Source organism: Lepidochelys kempii, chromosome 1, assembly GCF_965140265.1.
Source record: "Lepidochelys kempii isolate rLepKem1 chromosome 1, rLepKem1.hap2, whole genome shotgun sequence".
NCBI classification, from domain to species: domain Eukaryota; kingdom Metazoa; phylum Chordata; order Testudines; family Cheloniidae; genus Lepidochelys; species Lepidochelys kempii.
In genome coordinates, this window is record NC_133256.1 from 222,446,128 (window position 1) to 222,470,179 (window position 24,052).

Below are 24,052 nucleotides of genomic sequence, written 5' to 3' on the forward strand. Positions count from 1 at the left end.
TCATCCTCTCCACTACACATACATATATACTGCTGTGGTATGTCAGGAGTGCAGAGAGAATTCATAGTCATTCTGTTTCCCCTGGATTCTGTCTAGCAGTGGGGAAGCTGGTGGCAGTTTTAATTTTCTGTTGAAGGGGAAGTAGACCTGGAGGAGGCATGCTTTTCCCATCTGTGCTGGGGGTGAAACCAGCAGAGGTCAGATCTTCCTGTGGAAGAAAAGTGGTAGATAAAGGACTCCCAGCTTGGGTAATTCAGCTGCTTGTGTTCTATCTACTGGCAGAAAGACTTGAACTATTGGCTCCTCCTGATGTTTTCACTTCAAAGTCTCCTATCTGATGAGTCCATTTTTCACCATCCATTCAAGACTCAGGAGGAGGTGGTGGCAGAGGTCTGGGGAAGTTCAGCTCCCCAAATCCAGGAGAAGGGAAAGGTAGGGGAACTTTTCATACGTTCCCCAGAGCAGTTGTTTTTACATTGATTTCTACAAGCAGAAAAAATATTCATTCTTCTTCTTTCTCCCAGAAGAGCTGTGTTTTATCACTTGTTTAAAAATGCTGTTTTGTATGTGATACTGACAAAGCATACACAAAAAGAAAAGGAGTACTTGTGGCACCTTAAAGACTAACCAATTTATTTGAGCATAAGCTTTCGTGAGCTACAGCTCACTTCATCGGATGCATACTGTGGAAACTGCAGAAGACATTATATACACAGACCATGAAACAAGACCTCCTCCCACCCCACTCTCCTGCTGGTAATAGCTTATCTAAAGTGATCACTCTCCTTACAATGTATATGATAATCAAGGTGGGCCATTTCCAGCATAAATCCAAGTTTAACCAGAATATCTGGGGGGTGGGGGGGGGTGGGAAAAAACAAGGGGAAATAGGCTACCTTGCATAATGACTTAGTCACTCCCAGTCTCTATTTAAGCCTAAATTAATAGTATCCAATTTGCAAATGAATTCCAATTCAGAAGTTTCTCGCTGGAGTCTGGATTTGAAGTTTTTTTTGTTTTAAGATAGCGACCTTCATGTTTGTAATTGTGTGACCAGAGAGATTGAAGTGTTCTCCGACTGGTTTATGAATGTTATAATTCTTGACATCTGATTTGTGTCCATTTATTCTTTTACGTAGAGACTGTCCTGTTTGACCAATGTACATGGCAGAGGGGCATTGCTGGCACATGAGGCATATATCACATTGGTGGATGTGCAGGTGAAGAGCCTCTGATAGTGTGGCTGATGTTATTAGGCCCTGTGATGGTGTCCCCTGAATAGATATGTGGCCACAGTTGGCAACGGGCTTTGTTGCTAGGATAGGTTCCTGGGTTAGTGGTTCTGTTGTGTGGTATGTGGTGGTTGTTGAGTATTTGCTTCAGGTTGGGGGGCTGTCTGTAGGCAAGGACTGGCCTGTCTCCCAAGATTTGTGAGAGTGTTGGGTCATCCTTAATAATGCGGTTGTATTGCAGAGCTGACCGCTATTCCTACCTACATGCCTCCAGCTTTCACCCTGACCACACCACACGATCCATCGTCTACAGCCAAGCTCTGCGATACAACCGCATTTGCTCCAACCCCTCAGACAGAGACAAACACAAGATCTCTATCAAGCATTCTTACAACTACAATACCCACCTGCAGAAGTGAAGAAACAGATTGATAGAGCCAGAAGAGTTCCCAGAAGTCACCTACTACAGGACAGGCCTAACAAAGAAAATAACAGAACGCCACTACCGTCACCTTCAGCCCCCAACTAAAACCCCTCCAACGCATTATTAAGGATCTACAACTTATCCTGAAGGAGTGAGTTTGTGGGGGGGGGGGGGGTGAGAAAACCTGGATTTGTGCTGGAAATGGCCCACCTTGATTATCATACACATTGTAAAGAGAGTGGTCACTTTGGATGGGCTATTACCAGCAGGAGAGTGAGTTTGGGGGGGCGGGGGGTGAGAGAACCTGGATTTGTGCTGGAAATGGCCCAACTTGATGATCACTTTAGATAAGCTATTACCAGCAGGAGAGTGGGGTGGGAAGAGGTATTGTTTCATGGTCTCTGTGCATATAATGTCTTCTGCACTTTCCACAATATGCATCCGATGAAGTGAGCTGTAGCTCACGAAAGGTTATGCTCAAATAAATTGGTTAGTCCCTAAGGTGCCACAAGTAATCCTTTTCTTTTTGCGAATACAGACTAACACGGCTGTTACTCTAAAGCATACACAGTTTTTAGTAATCTTTTGGACAACTGCCACAATATGATTACCAGAGTTAAAAGTTACTCCTGCATTAAAGTGAGTACAAAAGCTGTAGCCCTATTATTTCCTTCCCTTGACATTTGGAACAATAATGGCCCTTTCATAAGTAAGCATTGTACCAGTTTTTACTCTGAATAAAATCAAATTTAATGGCCCAGGATCCTTTTAAAGAGCACGTAGTGACTTTATGTGAAAAACGTACTCCATACATTTTTTTGTCTTGGGTTTGGATTGTTGTTGGACTCCTTTTTGAAATAAATTAACAAAGATTGAATGGAAAATGTCATGCTTCAAGATGCTGCTTTATTCTAATGCAACATTTTGATGTGTATATATGTTGGCTCAATTATTTTAAAGCTGACATTGTCCATGATCAGTATGACGTTACAATGGCTTACTTATTTCTCCTAATAAAATATAATGGATTTCATGTTTATCTCATCCATTGGCATAGCGTACCTCATTTTATTATTTTTATATAGTGACTTTTACCCCCCAAAGGATTACAGCACTACTAAAATGCAGCTATTTTGGGGGGCGGGAAGGGAGAGTGGGCAGCAGACAACCAATGCATGCTTCACTATGCCACAGAGAAGGAAATAGGATATTTGGGGCAAGTACACCCTTGAAATGCATAGGATTGTTGCCAGGTGCAACAAACAATTTATTTAGTGAATTTAGCTCTTTCTGTTGACAGATTATCAACTATCACCCTTGTATTATTCCCCCACCCCCCACTGCTCCTTGGATGTTCCTGTTAACTGCTGGAAATGACCCACCTTGATTATCACTACAAAAGGTCCCCCCACCACCCCCCTCTCTCCTGCTGGTAATAGCTCATCTTAAGCGATCGCTCTCCTTACAGTGTGTATGATAACACCCATTTTTTCATGTTCTGTGTGTATATAAATCTCCTCACTGTATTTTCCACTGAATGCATCCGATGAAGTGAGCTGTAGCTCACGAAAGCTTATGCTCAAATAAATTGGTTAGTTTCTAAGGTGCCACTAGTACTCCTTTTCTTGTTGCTCCATAAATACCTAAGATGTACTACTTGCTTTCCTCTAGGGAGCTACACCCTACCCAGACATCTGAGTTCAGGTGTTAACAGAACCTAGATTTAAACATCTGAGTTAGGATGAGATTTTCAAAGGCACACATCATTGGCTTTGCTATACTCCCATCGAAGTAAGTATTCTGAGTGCTTTTAAAAATCCTAACCTAACTCAATGTGTGTGGGACTGTATTGAGAGGGGAGTGTTTGTTAGAAGCAGGAAATGGGCAATGGGATGGATCACTTGATAATTATGTGTTCTGTTCAATCCCTCTGAAGCACCTGGCACTGGCCACTGTCGGAAGACAGGATACTGGGCTAGATGGACCTTTGGTCTGACCCAGTATGGCCGTTCTTATTTTCTTACACCCATTCGTGTAGCCATGCACTGTGCATACTATCTCACACTCCAGATTCTTCTCTAGCATGCCATATTTATCTGTGGAAAAAACAAGGAAAGGAAATTTACTCCCCAAAGTTTCCTTTAAAAGTGGCTTCCTATAACATCAAAGAAATCAGAAATATTAGTCAGTCCATTTTTATTTTTTCTAGTTAAGATGGGGTGCTCCTTTCTATTGAGGAATCATCTTTTATTACACCTAGTTTTTGGAACGTGTATGATACATGTCACTCTAACTGCTCTCAGCTAAACATTTACTTCCTTTTTCGTATTTTAGTTCTTAATTACAATTAAAGCGGGGAAAAAAGTGCAAGTGCGTCCAATAGTTGTTCATTGTTGGATAGTACGGTACATTTCATAATCTGGAAATTTTATTCAGTAAAATACTCCTCGGATATGTGTTTTAGTTTAGAAGTCTCCAGCAATGATTGGCTAGTGAAGATTAGATGGCAGCAATATTAAATGATTGTTTTCTATGTTATAAAAGCTCTATTGGGAATGAAAAGTGTGGTCGGAAAAGAATAATATAGACAGAGAAAATAGAGAAGCAAGATACGTTGGTAGAGGGGAGCAGATGAAAAGTTGAGAGAGCCCTTGCGGTTTCTCAATGGTTTTTATTAAAAATGAAAAGCAATAAGAATGTACTAATTTAAGTCACTGTCATAATAACCTATTACTCATGCCCATTCTTGGCTGCTCATTGACATTCTATTCCTACATACTCTGAGTGGTAGGTGGAAGTGTTCCCTTTTAACAAATGTTCCCTATCAGAAAACCTTCAGAATCAGCCCAGTTCCACCTGTTTTTTTTCTTTTCAAAAAGAAAACTCTAAAAAGTCATCAAAGAAATCTCTTTACAAATTCTACTATATTGATGTTTTTGTTAACCCTATGTACAGTTAGAATCAAATGAGGCCCGATTTGATAGGCCTCCAGGCATTACCATAACCATGTTAAATAACAAAGCAAAGTCCCACTACAAGATTTTTAAAGGAAGTTCTTAATATTACAAGTCAAGCCCCATTTGAACAATTTTCAATGCATTTTATAAAAGGAAGAGATCTGCAACAGGCAAAACACCCATCAAGTGAAATAGGTATATCTGGAACTAGGTAAAATCACCCTTGTATTATTTGTATTCTTTCTGGAGTTGTAAATGTTATTTATACACTGCAAGAGCAAACAGCGAGGCAGCTCTGGTCTGTTAGGCACACGTTTGTAGGCAGCCACAGACTGTATTTCACCGGAGAGGAAAGATGGTCTTGTTGTTAGGGATCTGGGTTCTATGCCTCATTTAAAGTCACTTGTTTGCTATGTACTCAGTTCTCCATGAGTAAAATGCGGATGATAATACTTTCCTACACCTTTCAGAGACCATTGAGAGGATGAACTCATTAACACAAGTGACATGCTCAGATACTGCATTCATAGGCACATAGAAAACCCTGTAGATGAATTTCTCTAGACTATTTTATCAATCACTACAGTTCATCCTTAGAGAGAAATTTACCCCAGAGCAGTAAGCTATCCAGTCAAAAAACAAAAACCCTATCTATAAAAAGTCAAATATAGTGGGTATGTTGTGTATGGTAATCTCGTGATGTGGCTTTGCCTAGTGTAAATAGAACCACTGTCTGGCTGCACCAGAAGGAAGACAGAAGACCATGGATTTTGTTGATTAGGCTACAACTTTATTCACTTACAATATCTGGGAGTATATGGCAACAAATTGTACGGTGCAGGTCATCATCCTTTCTTTAGTCATTTCTACCTAACCCTAATTAGGTTCCAGCTATCGTGCTGCCCTCCCCTCATATGAAGTTAAAGCGGGGAGCTATAAAATGATGGGGGTTGTCTTTCTGCTCTTCCAAATATAGGTGCTGCAAACTTCCTTCCTCAGCTCCCTTAGAGATTTGGTGTAAAGTCCCTTTAAGCATTTTAGCATTGATGGAACAACATGGATCCTCTCTAGGGCCCGAGACAATCCCATTAAAAACTTCCAGACTAAGACCCTGCTGTAAGGATTTGGATAACCCCTCATCCTACTGGCAAACATAAAGTCCAATAGATGACCGGAAATCATAGGTGATGCCAGCCCATGAATTCCCAGAGACACCATGTATTGTAGTATCCAATCTTCCCTCCCTCCTCTGAAATTGTACACAATTGTTAAAACACCTGTCATAGGCCCTAAACATTTGTGGTGCTACTGATCTCCATACTATGCCAACATATGCCAAGACATATGCCAAGACAACATATGCCAAGGTTCCAGAGTGCTACCATTCTTCATTGGCCCCCAGTGCCAGCTTCTAACATTTGTCCATCTGAAATCAAGACAATGCATCATATTTGCCAATATTAATCCTGGGCACATGCTTGGCAGCGGAACATATCGTAAGATTTAAACACTGCAGTACAAATGCCCTTACCAGCCTCATAAGCCTGGGTGATTTGGAGGACTGGCAATTGATAACAAGTACCATGTTGTCACTCCAAAAATGCAACTTCAATCCTGATGAAGCTTGGAAAGCCAAATGGAGTTCACAGATAAACACCTTGTAAAAGACCCAAGGCAAAAGATCCCTGGCTTTGATCGCCCACAAAGTTCTTGGGCAACTCTAAACCGTATCCACACAAACCATGGACATTACGTGATCTCTTAGCCCTGTATAGAATACTAACTGCTGATGTAAACCTTTACCATAAATGTGCCCTGTCTGTCTTTTTAGGGTAATCCCAAAAGAGTACCCGTAACACTTTGAGCTTAACTGGAGACAAAGCTTTTTCCAGTACCCTTACTGCCAGCTCCCCGCTCCCCACACCCCTTTCCCATTCCCTACCCTTTGCTCCCTGTCCCTGTACTGTTGGGCAATGGGTGATGGGGGTGGATTTACCCCCCCCCCCCAATTTTCTATCATATTGGGGCCTTCCGTGAAAGCTATAGCAGTTGAAGACTACATGGATCCTGAAACACATTGCATAAGCATATATAAATCTGCCCAGTAAATGTTATGCAGAGCATCAGATCTCTGTTGGATTTGCTAAGTAATAAATAGGCCATTCTCATTGTGAACACCTGGTGCCCCTGATATCATTCACTCTAAGCAGACCATGTGATTCAGGATGTCCCACTGAATTCTAGCCTGTTACTGACCTCAGTCTCAACTGCTCATCATAGTTAAACCAAGCCATGCCCCCAAATGTATTGTGTGTTCACTGTATGATGATCATACATTTGAATAATGCTGGGCTTTCTTTTTGCCCTTTGGTAATGCATATGTCAGAGCACAGCCCCAATTTTACAAATCACACAGTGATCTTTCTTGCCTATGTATCAGAATGCAGGGTCAGTCTGTTAGTTTCTGAAGTGCCAAATCTAGATCATTTGCACAGAAAATAGGCAAACCAGATTGCATTTATCTTGTCAAATGTATAAATAAGCGAAGTATGTTTAAGCTATCAATATTTTAGGCAGAACTTTTGTGGGGGGGGGCGGGGGTTACTCACAACCAAACTTGCAAGATAGAGGGGACAGCGGTGAGAAGACCAAGCAGTTTTAAAGATTTATTTCACCTGTCTTTTCCTGAAACCAAAAAGAAGTGTGTGAGGCATTACTTTTCCAAACCTAATTTTAAGTGTAATGCCATGGAAAATGTTCATAGACTTATTGTTCTGAAGTGATTATCCTTTAAATCATGGCTGTTTCACTGGCTGCCTTCATCTGATCCTGAAACTATAAATGAACTCCAAGGCTTTGATGTTGAGGGTTCGAACTCAAAGGAGATTTTCAAGGTCTTTGAAGTTGAGCTCTAGAAGGGACAATGCACTGTGCACTTATTCACTGGGGGAGTGCTGTCATCATAATACAGCTGAGTGTTTGCCAGTGTAAATTTATCATGGGTGTTTGAAGTAGCTTTATTGCATTGGTTTTCCTTTTATTTCAAAGTCCGGACATGGCTAAAAATTGGTGGGCTTCTGTTCCTGTTTCATTGTATTTGTGTGAAATGAATAATGTATCAAAGGCAATATAATTTGGACAGAATTTTGTGGAATATAAAAAGGAATCTTTTGGCAACCGCTCCCCACCTTTTTAAAAGTTGGTGTAAAAAATAAAATAAAAAGTTCAACGATGTTTCCACTTCCGTGTCTAGTTTTCCTTAGATGATGACAAACAGGTAAAATGTCATGGATGAAATTAACTCCAACTCTAAAGGCTCAAAATTTGGAGGAAGCCTTTGAAATTTAAAGATCATGGATGTGCCCCTCACGTTGCCGCAAGGTTGCTCTTTAAGAACCTGATCCTGCAATGAGAGCTTTGTGGATGGACCCCCGATGCTTGCACGGATCACCACTGAAGTCTGTGGGGCTTTGCATGGGTGCAGGGGTCTTGTGCATAGATCATTGCAGGACTGATGCCTAAATTGAGAACTAGCATGCTGTGACATATGACATCATAAATTCATGTAGTGAAGAATGAATGTAGGACCCAGCCCTTTGAAGTGTGAGTGCTTCCAGTGTCGTGCTGTGCACTCTCAACTTTAGATCGGTGGATGTTAAGGGCACTCAGCACCTTCCATCACCGGGCTCATATTTGGTACATGACATTAAAAGCAAAGTAAACAAAGTGTTAGAAAAAAATACTTCTGGGAAAAATCCTGCATTCTTAAAGGGATGGGTTAGATGTGTTTCCAACACCCACAATTTTATCACAAGTCTTGCGATATTTGCTGTTTTTTCTAAAGGCCCCAGTTCCTGGAAGTATGTAAGAATCATAGTTTCTGGGTGTTTTTAAGTAAGTTTCTAGTCCTTGTGCTTGTGGAGAAAGGCTTGAAAACATGACCCCTCCTCCCCCAAAGGCTCAAAAAAACAGAAGGCAAATAAAAAGAACTTGCATTTAAACATCTCGTTATTATTTTTTTTTGTGGGCCTGACATGATTTTTGAACACGTGTTGACAATGTTGAGGTGATGATCATAGTTTTTGTCTCTTGTATCCTGTTACCATTACAAGATGTGCTCACTTCAGTACACTGCCTACAAGAGGCAAGCTTTGTGAATAGTTCTTTGGAGAGTTAACAGTATATCACATTTTATAGGCCTCGTTGTAACTGGGAACAAGATACATAGAAGAGGGTTAGTTATAATATACCCTCATAAAAAATGTGTGTGTTCTTGAACATTATAGGGAAAGTAGCAAGAATACAGCTAACTGTAAATATTATACTGTGGATTTAAGATCTATCTGTAATAAATAGTAATTTACAGTGTAAGTTCATGCGGGTAGGGACCATGTTATATTGTGCACTGGAGCAGCTCTAGCACAATGGGGTCCTGATCCTGACTGCAGCCTCTTGGTGTTACTGCAGCATAAATAGTAGAGGGGGTTTTGTGTGTGTTCAGGGGCCCATTTGGTTAATTTTATTGATAATAATGAAAAAATGATAGAGCTGGCTAATGCCTAGCATAGTGTTCAGGTCTCTCGAAAATCCATTTCTTTGCAAACATGTTTGTAGTTGAGATAAGAAGCAAATCCATTGTGTAGGGTAAACAGATACTGTGTGAGCTTTGCCATATAGTTCTACCAGTGCACTTTGGTCCTTGCTTCTCGTGCTGCCAATACTTCGTGTTTCAATCCTTGAACTCTGCCTGTGGTACTGAATTGCACGGTGGCTTATTGATATGAACATTTGATTGAAACCACCAAGCTCATATCACTTGTGACCTGAAACAGATTAAAACAGAAGTCTTTACAGATGACAGGCTTGAAGGTTTATCCTCTCCCCTACCTAGCCCCAAAGAGCTATATACTTTTTTTTCTGTAATTTCATGGTTCTTTTGTTGGAAACAACTGCCATGGGACTGGGAATAATGACATGCTGTGACTGGCTGTTTCAATAAAGACAGGATTATGATGATGAGGGTTTTTTCTTTTTATCCTTGCCTGTTTGTATGATAAATATACAAAACTCAGCTGGTAGGTCCATCTTGATATTCCAAGCTGATATTATTAACTTGTGAACAAAGAGCTAGACTAGGGCAACTGTTTTTTGATATTTGAAGTTTGAAAGGTGTGTTTTGTGTGGAATTACAAGAGCCATACCAACTTCATGAACAACGCACATTTTGGTCTCAGTTCAGCAGACACGTCAAATATTTTTGTAGCCTGACTCCATGCTTGGTGCCCCTGGTTTCTGAAACTTTACACTCTTATATACATGTAGCTGTTCCTTGGACTTGTATTAGATTTTTTCCCAAATAGTTTGTTTGCTTACAGTGCTTGTGGAGTGCTTGTGTGCTATTAGATTATATTAATTAAGGATAAAAAATGAACGTACAATATTTCTCCTCATACCCAGCCCTAACCTAATGCTCTGTGGCCCTGTCATAACCCCTAAGATACACTGCTTTGGTTCCCTTTGCATTCAAGGACCCACACTGTAGGTCCACATCTATCCACCTGGTAACTGGATTGGGCTGTCTTTGGACCCCATCAGTGCTACTCCATAATTGGTCTGGGGGTTTGCTGTTGGTCAAAGCTAGCAGCTTCCGTCCCCCACCAGAGGTTAAATGTGCTCCCAGAATGTCCACAGCACTCCATCCCTGCAACTTGGATAAGGAAAGGCATGAAAGGGAAAGGGAAAATGGGAGTGGTGTGTAATTATAATTGTCTATATTTTCTTTTGTTTTTTACAGTCCTTTTGTAATTACAGCATAATTCCAGTGAGGTTAAAGCATACTGGCATCCAACTTAGCTGCAGTTTCCTACAAGTATTATCACAGGAATCTAGCTATTATGCATGAGTGCCATGTCTGTAACCACGAATGCATCCGATGAAGTGAGCTGTAGCTCACGAAAGCTCATGCTCAAATAAATTGGTTAGTCTCTAAGGTGCCACAAGTCCTGTTCTTTTCGCAGTTATGAAGTAACTCATCAACAGGTATTAAGCATATAAATTCTTAGGGGGGAAAAAAGGGCATCTGTGTTTGGATGCTCACTGCGCATGTTATCCCATGGAGTGGTGCCACAGCTTCTCAGTCCCTTCTGTATCTTTCCTTTTACTGGAGTACTAGGCCTCTTCTGAGCAGCTCATACCAGTGACAAATTGTGATTTTTGTGGAAGAGTATACTGTACTATAACTTCACCCATCACATAAGGGGACTCCATTGTGAATTTGTACCAGAAAAAGTTAAAGCCTAAGGACAGACTTTTTAGCCCAAGTTTAGTTTCATGTTCTAAATGCGAAGGGGACGTTTAGCCTCATCCTTCAGAAATTTTGAGCTAAATGCCCCTAAAAGAATGAATGGTACTTAGGAGGTGGAATGAGACCTTTGGGCAAATCCAGAATACTTGTCTACGAGTTCATTTCTTTATCTTTATTTAGAAACTTTTCTTGAAGCACAGAATCCTAGAAATACAGGGCTGGAAGGGACCTCCAGGTCTAGTCCATCCCCCTGCACTGAGGCAGGATTAAGTACAGCTACGCCTTCCATGGCAGGCGTGTGTCCCTGTTTTTTAAGAACTGCCACAACCTCTCCAGGGAACCTGTCCCAGTGCTTAACTATCCATATAGTTAGAAAGTTTGTCCTACTGTGCAATGTAAATCTCCCTTACTGCAAACTAAGCTGATTACTTTTTGCCATACCGTCTGTGGGTATGGAGAACAGTTGAATACTGTCCCCTTTATGGAGTACTTGTGGCACCTTAGAGACTAACCAATTTATTCTCTAAGGTGCCACAAGTACTCCTTTTCTTTTTGCGAATACAGACTAACACGGCTGTTACTCTGAAACCTGTCCCCTTTATATCAACTATTTACATATTTACTATTATCCTCCTGTCCCCCCCTCTTTTCTAGACGAAACATGCCCAACTCTTTCACTATTTACTTATAAGTCATATTTTCTAAACCTTTTATCATTTTTGTTGCTCTCCTCTGGACTTGCTCTAATTTGTTTGCATCTATCTTAAAGTGTAGCACCCAGAACTGGAGACCATACTCAAGCTGAGGCCTCACCAGTACTGAGTAGAGCAAAACAATTACCTCCCATGTCTTATATACACCGCTCTTGTTAATACACACCAGAATGAGGTTTGCCTTTTTTGCAACACCATCACACTATTAACTCGCATTCAATTTGTGATCCATTATAATCCCCAGATCCCCTTAAGGATCTCCAGACCCTTTTCTGCAGTACTGCTGTTTAGCCAGCGTATTATATTTCTTTTAAAGGGTTAATTAAACCCAGAAAAGGCCTGTCATTCCACTGATATGCTAAGAAAGGGTATTAGATGTGTTGCATTGTTACGAAACACTGGGGGCAAGGTCTCAACTGTGGCCCAGGCTCTACACAGCACAAATCAGGGGTGATGTGACAAGGTGGCTTAAATATCTTTTCAATATATTCATCAATGATTTAGATAATGGCATAGAGAGAGTACATGTACAAAGTTTGAGGATGATATCAAGATGGAAAGGGTTGTGAGTGCTTTGGAGGATAGGATTAAAATTCAAAATGATCTGGACAAACTGGAGAAATGGTCTGAAATAAATAGGATGAAATTCAATAAGGACAAATGCAAAGTACTCCACTTAGGAAGGAACAATCAGTTGCACACATACAAAATGGGAAATGATGCCTAGGAAGGAGTACTGCAGAAAGGGATCTGGGGGTCATAGTGGACCACAAGCTAAATATGAGTCAACAGTGTAATGCTGTTGCAAAAAAAGCAAACATCATTCTGGGATGTATTAGCAGGAGTGTTGTAAGCAACACACAAGAAGAAATTCTTCTGCTCTACTCTGTGCTGATTAGGCCTCAACTGGAGTATAGTTCTGGATGCCACATTTCAGGAAAGATGTGGACAAATTGGAGAAAGCCCAGAGAAGAGCAACAGAAATGATTAAAGGTCTAGAAAACATGACCAATGAAGGAAGATTGGGGGGGGGGGAAAGTGTTTGTTTAGTCTGGAAAAGCGAAGACCGAATGGGGACGTAACAGTTTTCAAGTACATAAAAAGTTGTTACAGGAGAAGGGAGAAAAATTGTTCTCCTTAACCTCTGAGGCTAGGACAAGAAGTAATGGACTTAAATTGTAGCAAGAGAGGTTTAGGTTGGACCTTAGGAAAAACTTCCTAACTGTCAGGGTGGTGAAGCACTAGAATAAATTGCCTAGGGATGCTGTGGAATCTCTATCATTGGGGATTTTTAAGAGCAGGTTGGACAAACACCTGTCAGGGATGGTCTACGTAATACTTAGTCCTGCCATGAGTGCAGGGGACTGGACTAGATGACCTCTCTAGATCTATGATTCTATTAAAAGCTTATTTGCACTGTTAGAGTAGCTTGCAACCTGCTGGAATTTATACCACCATAATCTCCTCTTCACTCCATGTAAACAAATTAGTAAATTTTAAAATAGACACTCCTGTTTTCAAATTCCCTCATCCCTGTTCTCTTCAATACCATATATCTGCAGTACACTACACTAACATTGGCCTGTCCCCAACTGGTCAAATTGCTCTTTTGTTAGGTAGTTGCCTACAATCTGAAGATCATTGTTGCAGAAGTTCTCATCCTAGTTCATTTTCTCAGTCTCTAATAATGTAATCAATATTTATGCCACATTAATCTCTATGGTGTCTAAAAGCCTTTTGGCAGCGATAGCACCTGAGGACTCCGACAACATTTTTGATTCATAGCAATGAACTGAGCTGGACTGAAGACTTCCTTTCCCTCTGACAGTTTTTGAGAACTGAGATGTAGGAGTTTAACAGTGGTGTGTGTGTGTGTGTCATGCTATCATATATTTAGGCTTGGAAGGATTAGATTTCTGTTGGTAGATGTTGTTAAGCATTGACTTCACTGCACACGCATGCACAAACCAACCAAAATATAATTTCCATTTATGATAATTTACATTTAAAGGTGGGCAAAGTACGAAAAATGATTTCACAACTTATTAGAGCTTGATTTAAGGATATTTACTTTCTATATTTTGACGTGCTATTGACCATTTATGTTTTGTTATAAAACTTTAACTTATTGAATCTCAACATGTACTGTCATTAAATAATTGTGTGACCCCCATAATGTCCCGTAACTTTGAAAATTTAAATAATTTTAAAAATGCTTAAAAATAACATTGATATTATCCATCAAAATGATAAATATAATAATCAAACTCTGCCAAGCTTACATATATTATTCTCTCTAATATACTAATTTTATGCTATAAATAGCATATTAGAGAGACGTATATGACTGAATTATTGTATTATGTATATATTTTAAAGATGAAGCTTGTATTATATGTCTATTACACTATATAGTGTATTAGAGAGAGGGGTGGGTGTGTGTGTGTGTGTGTACACTCAATAATGCTCTCAGTGTATTTTAAAGATGAAGCTTGTATATCCTCAGAAAAGATATCATAGTTTTATGGGTTTTCCCAAAGCAGATTTTTAGTTTAATTTAGTTTATGATGGAAAATTATTCCCCATTATCACAGCTGGGTGAAAGTGACCTGCAATGAAGCAAACACCCCTGACTTCTGCTATGGTAGCTTGCTGTTATTGCAGGAGTATTATGGCCACATAGGTTTCAGAGTAGCAGCCGTGTTAGTCTGTATCCACAAAAAGAACAGGAGTACTTGTGGCACCTTAGAGACTAACAAATTTATTAGAGCATAAGCTTTCGTGGGCTACAGCCCACTTCATCGGATGCATAGAACAGAACATATAGTAAGAAGATATATACACACACATATACAGAGAAGGTGGAAGTTCTCCTTTTTTTACCTTGGGGCTACAGTGCACTGGGTCCCCATATTCTCCACTTAAGGAAAGAGAGGGCATTAAATGGTCCTTTATTTATCCCCAGTGAATGATCATTCTAGCCACTGTTACTCTTCCATATTTTAAATCTTTTCATTTTTCTTTTGTGAAGTTATGAGTGTAATATAATATCTCATTGAAAGGTGACAGGGCCAGAAAGAGTTAATTAACTCAGACTGACCTGACCCATGGCCAAACTTTAAAGACTTGCTAGGAAGATATGTTAATGAATAGAGCTCTGAAATTCAAGCCTGCATTGTTAGAGATAGAAGGATAGGTGTTTGCTCAGGTCTTGTGTTGTAAGCAAATAAGTCTTGTCTATTGCTATAGCTTTGATTCAAAGATCAAAAAAGGAATATTAACATTTAGGAAGACACTTGAGTGAAATAGTATTATTGTCTATATGTCTCTTTGAAGGTTGTGGTAACCTGTATCTGAACTGTTTAATGGATAAATTACCTTGTGCTAATTGCCAGGATGTCTGGGAGAAGGAAAGTTAAGCCTATTGTTTTCTCAGGCCCAAAGGCTACTGGAAATGTATAAAAACCTTGGGACACAATCCTTCTTCATCTCAGATCTGCTTTGGGTTTCAAGAGGGGGAAACCTTAAGCCATAAGGATTGAGATCCCCAGTCATTGACTGGAGTCACTCTGAATATGGACATTGAACTATAACCTATGGACTATTTCTAAAAGGACTTTTGGCAACTACAAGCTTATCTCTGCTATGTATCTGACCCTCAAGAATTGAATTCATGTCTGTATGTATATTGATCTTTTAACCAACGCTCTCTTTTTTCTTTTTTTAATAAATTTTAGTTTAGTTAATAAGAATTGACTATAAGCGTGTATCTTGGGTAAGATCTAAGATACCATTTGACCTGGGTTTGGGGATTGGTCATTTGGGAATAGGAGAACCTTTTCTTTTTATATGATGAAAAAAGATTTTCAGAATTTATCATCATATGTTTGACATGTGTCTGGATGGAGGCCTGAGGCTGGATACTTTAAGGGAACTGAATTAATTGGAATTCTGAGTAACCAGTGAGGTAATACAGAAGCTGTTTTGTGCTGGCTTGGTAACTAGAAGTGTTGGAATATCCACCAGCGTTTGGGGTTTGTCGGCCCCGTTCTGTTTGCAGTTCACCCTATATGAGTGATCTCAGCTGGCTCCCACGGGCAGCACCGTCACACCTTTTCCTTTTCCTTTTCCTCTTCCTCATATGTAGATTCCTCTATCTATTTGTGTCTTTAAATGTGTATTGGTGTTTTCATACTTCAGAAATTATTGTGGAGCACTCAAGCATATTGGCCCAGGGCAGAGGCGTCTTTATAAGTGTCACTCTTGTTTCCAGGTGTAGCAATTATGAGCTTGCAATGTGAATCTGTAACTTATATAAAATAAAGAAAATGGTAGAATGACAAGGTAGGTAAGATAATATCTGTTGTTGGACAAAGTTCTGTTGGTGAGAGACAAGCTTTCGAGCCAACACAGAGCTCTCCTTCAGGTCTGGGAAATCTTCTGAGTGTCACAGCTAAATACAAAGTTGAACAGATTGTTTAGCATACAGACTTTCTCCTTGATGCATATTCTGTGGTATCTGAATGCCTGGCTAGAGATAACAGATTACTTGGTGTGTTTGGGATGGTTGATGGATCTGTGAAGGTAGGTGTGATGAGACGTGGATTTCTTGTATGTAGTTGACTGCAGGGACTACTGCTAAATAATACCTTGTATTTAGCTATGACACTAGGAGTACCTTTCCCAGACCTGATGAAGAGCTCTGTGTAAGCTCAAAGCTTGTCTCTCTCAGAAACAGAAGTTAATCCAATAAAAGATACCTTACTCACCTTGTGTCTCTGACCCGTCTACAACAATGCTGCATATAAAGTAGTAGAATGGGTAGTGAACATCTCGCTACACCTCACCATGATTTATAATGGACCTCCAACAATGCTAGTGCCAGAAGGTCTTTATAATCATCAGTGGGGAAGTGAATAGATGAATTTGGTGGCTTGAAGAAGAAAAGAGAACTGGTGAATGGTACCTTACTGAGACAGACTGAGTGGGTGGGGTTGAATGGCAGTTAGCTGGTGTTCGTTACTGAGTTGAGGGTTAATTGTGGGGTTGTGTGTTTGCCTCATCTATATGAAAATGATTTATATGAATATGTGAGCGAGAGAGTGTATTTGCATGTGCGCTGAGGTATGGGATTTATGAATGGGAGCGTGTGTGAGAGGTTGTGTAAAGGGAAGGAAAGGTTGTATTGAGGGTTTTGTGCATACATGTGTGTTGGTGTGTAGTGGTGTTTGTGTGACTCTATCCATAGACAAGCATGTGCATGTAAGGAGAAAAAATGTACTTCTCTGTCATATGAGAGGTAGAGGTGGGGAGGCTGTATGAGCTGGTGATCATGTTAATGTAGTTTTGTGGGTGAACTGGTAAATGTTCTTACTGATTTTGCAAGGCTGAAATATATATTTTTCCATGTATGTGTGTGAGAGACAAATTTAATAAGTAGTTTTATTTAATTAATTTTTTAAATCTGGAAAGTATTAATGTTGCAAATCACTTGGGGTCTGTTTTTTGTAAACTTGCAGGAGTTTTGTAATTTTGTGTGACTGTTTATCTCCTCCTTGCTTTCGAGTAAAACAAGAGGCAGATATAATTTACATCATCTGTCTTTACGCATAGTGTCAGCACGAAGCGTTTCCAATTTAAAATAGGAGACAAAAAGACTGTAGAAAGCTCGTAATAAGTAAATGCTTTGTGTAGGGGAAGAGCAAACCACCAAAGTTTTTTTTCTTCTTCCCCTTTTGTTTTTGGAGGTGGAGGTGAGGGGATGTGTTTTTGTTTTGTTTCAAACAAGCCTTCCTTTTTAAAAACTCCTTTCCGTAAAAGTGATGGCTCCATCAAGTAACATGTTATGTCAACATGGTTAACTTTCTTTTCTTCATTTTAATGAACAGTTCATTAGTTTTAATTTCAGTTAATGTAAAGGTAAAGGAGAGAGGCCCTGAGGAAGATATTTTTAACCAGGCATCTTAATCAACTTGCTTTTCACTCGTGTTTGCATTATGTGCAGGCAAACTAAGTTGGCCTTGTTTTCACTTGCTGTGCTAACAGTTACAATGAATGAACCAAGTTCTCTTCTGGCAGTGGAGCTACATCACAGGTTTATAATGAATTATGGCAATATAGAAAGATGAGGCAGATCTGGGGCTAATGATCAATAATAAAACATTTTTGTGTGCTTTACATATACATATGTGACTCTTAAACAAGCTATAACTACATTTTGAAATCATGTTTTAACAAGTAAGATTGGGTATGAAGAACTAGAAAGATTGACATCACGTTTTAATTATGTCTATACAAATGCTTAAAAGCTATTGGCCATACTTCGTAAAGTACATTAGCTGGAAGTTGCCATTAATTTTCTTTTGTGCTTAGACCGACAGTTAGCTCTTCTCTTGCGTTGTGTTGTCATGTTGTATGGGAGGAAAAGAGGGGTTCAACTTACACTATTTCACAATAACCAAGTAAAGCAAATTTTAAAAATACAATAGTGTTGACTTTCTTTGCCTGTGTATTCAGGCCAAGATCTTCGTAAGTGAGTAGTGATTTTGGGTGTCGGAATTATGAGGTGATCTTTTAAGGAGGCATGTTTTTTGAGAGAGTGCTGAGTACCTACACTGTGAAAATTAGCCACCTTTAAGGTGACTCAGATTGAGTCCACAAAAATAACTAGTTTGCTTTGAAAATCTTTGCCTTACTGCTGTAAAGCGTATGAGATATTTTCAAAACTTCAATGGAATTTATTTGAGGGTTTCCACATTCTTGTCATTACCTGAGCGTAGTCAGCTCGACATGAACATCCACGATAAAATGATCAACATTTTAAATGCCTGTTTTGACTATCAGACATGATATCCAGCAAATTTCTTCTAGTCCGGGGGGTGCAAAATGGTAGGTGTCTCTTTACAATAACATGGCTGGAAGCTGGCAGGCTATGCCAGACCCCCTCTCTTCTCAGGAACAGAGACTGCCCCGTCTGTTTTGTGCTAAGCTGCAGAAAACTTGGAGTTTGAGGCTTCCAAAAGACTTTCAGATTACCTCTCTCAGGGTATCTCAGGTACCATATCATTGTTAGTTTTAGTTGCTCTTTGCTTTATTAAGCAAAATGAGGTATAGCAGCCAGTACTTTTGCATTTACCCAGATAAGGAATACAGTAATTAAGCTTTAGTTTGATCGGTGCTATATTTATAATTTGGAACATTCTGAACATATGGTTATATGAATGGCAAGATAAGAACTCCAAGACTACTTAGGTATTGAGGGTCATGGCATATGTTATTTGAAAAATAATTTCCCTAGATTGGCAAAAAGTTTGATGTCACAAGGTATTACCATATGTATACAAAATGGGTATTTTGTCTAACTAGCAGGACTTAAACTATTTCTGCGCTCATAGGAGTTAAAGATAGTACATCATTCAAATGTTAATTTCCTTTAGATTTGGAATGACGTTTCAGGTTTGAGCTGTGACCTCAGTGTCATGATAATTTGGCTATTCTTACTACTAGGGCTCTGTAAAATGTGAACAATGAAATAGAAACCTGTGTCTTTAGTTCTTGAATTTTCTTTTAATTTCACACACAACATGTATGAAACATCATAAGGTTTTGCTTGAAAATAAGATTTTAGTGAAGCAGTTTGAGAGAGCGGAGGGGAAGAGGGAGTGTAATTCCATTCCTGTTGTGGTATTCATAAAATGTATATTCTTTCATGCTTATGTCTCTTCACTTTTTTACTCTGTTGTTCCTTACTTTAGTCTAATTTTTTCTTGATATTCTTTATAGATTTTACATTTCCTAACTTTTTGGGGGGGTCTGTACTTTCATAGCTAATGAAAGTAGTTACTGAAAATGTATGTACAGTTTCTTTAAAATCTACCCTCCAAGATGTATGCCTATAACATGCATTATATAAAACAGAAGAGTAATTAGTAATTTTTATGCCAATACTTTGACATTCAAATGTTTGTTCCTGTGAAAATTCATTTTCACATTAAAGTGTGCAATATTTTGGAAGTTCGTGTGTGTATGTGTGAGCGAGAGAGAGAGAGAAACTGGCATTTCTTTCAAAAATCCAATATATTTCTATTTTAGTTTTATTAGGGTAACACAATTAGATGTGTTTTTACACGCCTGGCTATATCATGTCATTGATTGGATTCTTCAACTGGTTCATAGAAGAAGAATACACTCACCCTTCCTGAAAACAAAGTTTTGTTTAGAGTTTTGGAAAAACATTAAAGCCCATTAACATCAACTACAATTACATATAGCTGATATGAAACATGTCTCCCCGCCCCCTTTATCTCTCTCACTTTATTTTCTCTTTATCTCTTTCACTTTGAATTTAACTAGTATTTTAAGAGCTCAATTTCAGGGTTTCAGTTTCTCTCAGCAAAAGTAGTTCATGACCTTTATTATCAAGCTTAAGTTTAGCATCCATGAATAAGCTGCCAAATATGCATCATTATTATATTTTTGACAATTTGACAGAGGAAAATGTCTGTTAGAAAGATAAAGTATTAGTAGATCACCCACATATCTACAGTAGCCTTAATGAAAGGTTAAAGCATTGACAGATAAGTGGTTAAACAATCCTAGCATTGTACTTTCTGCAGTACTTTGAAGCCATTATGTTTCATTTATAGTTAACTTGCCCCATTCAGGGCATAGATAAAATGTCAGTCATACACTATAGCCCTGAGGTCACAATTATATGAAAGCTTCTTTGACAGAGTATAAGTGATTTGGGATAAACAAGAAAATGTAGAAAACGTTGTTTACTTTAAGGATCAGCAGTAGACTTGGACTGTATTTTCAGTAGGCTTAAACCATCCTTACAAAACTACAGTACTCTTAATTTAAAGGAACAATTATCACATTTGTGAGCCCCAAAATTTGACCTCCTGTTCCTTGTCTTGTATCCATCCATTTGCCAACTCCATATAATTCTGATAAGTTTTTCAAAAGGGGTTAATTGAAATATGAACTAAAAATGATTTTTTAGAATGTTGAAAAATACCTTTAACGTTGTCCTTTTCTAAGAAGTCAAAGCTGTGATGGTTTTATTAATTCTCAGCTCATTCTTTTTCCTACTCTTTATAGCATTTCGATCAGGAGTGATAGCAAATCAGAGAATAAAACAATGAGTGCAAGGTAAGAAAATGATTGACCTGATTCTGTTAGAGCTGTCATTAACACAGGAGATTGTAGTTCAGTATTGACTGTGGTGTAATCTAGCGGGGGGGAGGATGCTTTTATGAACTACAATTTTAAAACTGACTTAAAAGAAGTGATAGGAGCAAAACCTAAACTAAAACTAAAGCACTCGGCTCAAGGGAAGATTTTTGCAAGTGCATTCAGTTCTGTAGTAAACCAGCTGCAGAAGCGGGTTTCAAATTCCTACACTAAGCCTGAGACCCACAGATCTGCCCTCTATCCCCAAAGGTCAAAGGGCATTTCCCCTGCAGGCATAGTGGCAGCTTGTCCAATAAATACAGGACTGTTACCATGACACAGAAGGATCATTATATTGAGTAAGCTGACAAATAATTGGAACATTTCTTCAAGTCTGTCTACATGAGGGAGTTGAGAAGACAAGCGTAAAGAGGGTATATATGTTCTCTTTGAAAGACAAGCGGGTTTAAGAAGTATGCCCTTAGTAACTTTTCAGAGAGGTGTCACTGATAGTTTTATTGAATAGGCCTACCAAAACCGGTTGGAGAATTAACAATATTGGACCTGGATCCTACATTTGGAATTGAGTGAAATTGAGTGAAAAAACATTTTGGTGAACACAGGAAATAGGCAGACATTGATAAGGATATTTTTTTTTACCCTGAATTATTAATTCTACTGATGTTTGCACTAAACAATTTTCAGGTTGGTCCATCTAAACCCTAATCTATGTGTTTTGACACAGTGAACAAAATGTTATTTTCTTCATCTTTTTGAGTAATGTGCAATAATCAGTTTAATTCCATGATTTATGGTGACATAATAGGCTGTAAATTCAATACTCACCCCCCCCCGATAGAAATTATATTGTAGAATCTCGTTAACTGAATTAACAAATACATATGGGATAGAACCTAAAATAGGCTCTCTTGGCTTTGGTTTTGTTCAACAGAAGGAAAATATTAGGGTAAGCATTGAGGAAAAACTAAGAATAGTTGAGCAGTAGAACAAGCTGCCCAGAGAGGTTGTGGGGTCCTAAAAACTGGAGGTGGAAAGCAGCACAATACACTTACTAAGCAAGGGTGATTTATGGATCATGAAATCAGTCTTGCTCAGTTATGTTGTATGGTGATAGACCAGGAGACCCACTAGAGAGTCTATCCATCCATGCGTTACTATAATGTATGACTCTAAAATTGACTTTTTTCATATTTAATTTTAGTGAAATATTTACAATGGCTGATCTTTACTTAGCATTGCTCGGCTTGAATGCTCTTTCTATGACTTTCGCTTAATATATTTTTCTTAACTCTTATATATGTAAAGCACAAACGGTAAAATGTAAATATGCTCATATGTTGTTGTTCTTCTTCTTCTTCTTCTTGCATTTCCTTGCCACCAATAATTCAGTGCTCTCCCTATTGAGCAAGTGTGTTTGATAATATGATTGCTGATACATGGAATGGAGGAGAAGGTGGTACTTCTCTGAGTTTAAAAGGAGGATTTCATGGTGGATCAAACTTGACAAACGAGGACCTCTACATAAAAAGACAATTGAAATGTCATGGTTATGTCAATCGCCCAGTGTTGGAAAAAAAAAAAAAAGTAAAATTTCACGTCCCTTATAAAAGCAAACCAACAGGTACCAATTGTACCATAGTTGAAAGCCCTCCCTGTAGCCCAAACATTAAGGAAGCAGTGTGGTCTAGTGGTCTGTTCTTGGCTCTGCCAGAAACCTGGGGCAAATCATTTTCCCTCTGTGCATCAGTCTCCTTATCTGTAATATAAGGATGATGATACCGACCTCCTTTGTAAAGTACTTTGAAATATATGGATGATCAGTACTAGATATTATTAGGAGTGATTTGAAACAGGGACTATAATCAATTTTCATTACTGTTTTATATTAAAGATAAAACAGAATGTTAACACAGCTATTTTTTCCTATAAGTATTATAATAGAGAGTTTCAGATATAAAGGATAAGGGAATACAACAGAGCTCCAGTAAGTGTGTATATATATTATGATTTTTTTTCATCCATCCCTTCAAATAGTTCTGTTAATCTAATATAGAAAGTAAATAACTGCATTTCTCTTAATTTTGGTTAACATATCTATAAATTGCGGGATTTTTTTTAGCAGTCTCATACTGAAATATTAATTGGATTTAGGGAACCATCTTTGTATATCCTGGGATTTTCCCAAATGGAAAAACATTTTGGGCAATAGTCATTTTAATATATGAAATGATGTCAACTGTGTAAAATCAGAGACCTCCAGTCTCATTAATGTGTAGCGATATTAGATGAGGAGAGAGGGATGATTATAGGCTCTTCTGTTCAGAGAGTATTTATAGATTATCCAAATTATAGTTTGCACAAATATGATTATTTTAAAAACAAACAGACCTCTCAAGTCTCTTCCCACCTCCGCATTTAACAAAGTTCACTACTCTGTAAAATGAACATTAGTGACCAATATTATTCTCTGGCTTGTATGTTCTAAGAAGTATTCCCATGGGATATACTATGAGTTTAGGAAGTTTCAGCTGCAGTTGAGAGGTGATTTGCAGCATGCTGTGCCATGCTAGCTCATGGCCATATATATTTAGTAGTTCAGCAATAATACAATATCTTCTCAAGTAATGATATAAAGCCTACAACTGTCAATATCAGTACTGCATAGCAGGCATAAATTAGATGGTTGTGAAAGAGGTGGATATCAAAGGGATGTGGGATAACATTAATTTGATGATATATTGCTTAGTTATTGTACCATACATTTTATTTTATGTGACTCAGGAGAGTGTGCGCGCCGGGGGGCGGAATCATACCATTTTGATGTAAGATGATGTGTAGAGTGTGGCCCTTTGAGTGAACTAAGTTTCAAGATATTATACTACTTGTTGACCCCATGTGGAACATTGCATTTTAGGTGAGTTTCACATTGTTACTGTGTTCCTTATAACTTGAAACTCAGAGCAGAACTCAGAATGAGAATCCATGTGAAGCCACAACAGTAAAAAAAAAAAAAAGCCCACATGAACCTTTCTCTACCCACAACTCTGTAGCTTTCATGTAATTGCAGGACAATACATGAGAACATATATTTTTAATGTGAGGGAGGTGGTGGAATCTCCTTCCTTAGAAGTTTTTACGGTTAGAGGCTTGACAAAGCCCTGGCTGGGATGATTTAATTGGGTATGGGTCCAGCTTTTGAGCAGGGGGTTGGACTAGATGACCTCTTG

General features: G+C 38.7%; 1 protein-coding gene across 1 annotated transcript in view; it reads left to right on the forward strand.

Moving 5' to 3' along the window:
- The window catches only part of LOC140907760 (potassium voltage-gated channel subfamily KQT member 1-like), a 744,155-nt gene that overhangs the window by 246,951 nt on the left and 473,152 nt on the right, over window positions 1-24,052 (forward strand). The gene's annotated exons all lie outside the window — the stretch shown is intronic.